Source organism: Aegilops tauschii, chromosome 1 (genome assembly GCF_002575655.3).
Source record: "Aegilops tauschii subsp. strangulata cultivar AL8/78 chromosome 1, Aet v6.0, whole genome shotgun sequence".
NCBI lineage: Eukaryota > Viridiplantae > Streptophyta > Magnoliopsida > Poales > Poaceae > Aegilops > Aegilops tauschii.
In genome coordinates this window covers 360,763,703-360,765,489 of record NC_053035.3, presented here as the reverse complement: position 1 = coordinate 360,765,489, position 1,787 = coordinate 360,763,703, and positions in this window count along the sequence as shown.

Here is a 1,787-nt window from a genome sequence, read left to right as displayed (position 1 = left end):
TCCCGGGAAGAAGCACAAAGTTGGAACCAAACCTGAAACTGAGTGCTTCTACTAAAAAGGGACTGGTCACTGGAAGCGGAATTGCCCCAAGTATTTGGCGGATAAGAAGGATGGCAAAGTGAACAAAGGTATATTTGATATACATGTTATTGATGTGTACCTTACTAATGCTCGTAATAGCGCCTGGGTATTTGATACTGGTTCGGTTGCTCATATTTGTAACTTGAAAAAGGGGCTACATATTAAACAAAGATTCGCTAAGGACGAGGTGGCGATGCGCGTCGGGAATGGTTCCAAGGTCGATGTGATCGCCGTCGGCACGCTACCTCTACATCTACCTTCAGGATTAGTTTTAGACATGAATAATTTTTATTTGGTGCCAGCGTTGAGCATGAACATTATATTTTGATCTTGTTTAACACGAGACGGTTATTCATTTAAATCAAAGAATAATGGTTGTTCTGTTTATATGAGTAATATCTTTTATGGTCATGCACCCTTGAAGATTGGTCTATTTTTTTGAATCTCGATTGTGGTGATACACATATTCATAATATTGATGCCAGAAGATGCAAGGTTGATAATGAGAGTTTATAACCCACAAGTGTAGGGGATCGTTTGTAGACTTCTTCGATAAATAAGAGTGTCGAACCCAACAAGGAGCTAAAGGTAGAACAAATATTCCCTCAAGTTCTATCAACCACCGATACAACTCTACGCACACTTGACGTTTGCTTTACCTAAAACAAGTATGAATCTATTCTGCAAGAATAAAACTACGAGTACTTTGCGAGAATAAAACTACGAATAAATTGCAAGGTAATAAAAGTGGATAGCTTTTGTCAATAAGATAGTCATTTGTCCCTAGGCAATTGATAACAAGTACCGGTAATCATTCTTGCAATTCTATATGAGGGAGAGGCATGAGCTAACATACTTTCTCTACTTGGATCATATGCACTTATGATTGGACCTCTAGCAAGCATCCGCAACTACTAAAGATCATTAAGGTCGTGAAACCCAACCATAGCATTAAGTATCAAGTCTTCTTTATCCCATACGCAACAACCCACCTACTCGGGTTTAAGCTTCTGTCACTCTCGCAACCCACCATAAGCGAATCATGAACGTATTGCAACACCCTACAGCGGGGGGGGGGGGGATCACGTTTGTGCGAGATGGTGGGCACCGTACGAAAGCGCCAAAAATAAAATATACAATCATACCAACCAAGATCACGATTAACCCACAGGACAAAACGGATCTACTCAAACATCATAGGATAGCCAAATATCATTGCGAAATAATATATGGAGTTGATCACCATGTTTAAGTAGAGATTACAGCGGAGAGAAGGGGTGTTACACCGCTGCATAGAGGGGGAGGGAGTATGTGTTGACGGTAGCAAGATTGTTGATGTAGATCGCCGTCACGATCCTTGCCCCGGCGGCACTCCGGCGCCACCGGGAGAGAGGGGGAGAGAGCCCCACTCCTTCTTCTTCTTCTTCCTTGTCCTCCCCCCTAGATGGGAGGAGGGTTTCCCCTCTGGTCCATGGACTCCATGGCGGCGGAGGGGCGGGAGCCCCTCCGAGATTGGATCTCCCTCTCTGTTCTCTTCTGTTTCGCTCCCCGGATCTGGCCCTTCATGGATTCTTAAATTCCCGGAGATCCGTAACTCCGATTGCGCTGAAATTTTAACATGATTTTTTACATAAATTAGCTTTCTTGCGCCATAAGAAGGGCCCCAACCAACCTTCGAGGAGGGCACAAGATACCTGGGCACGTCT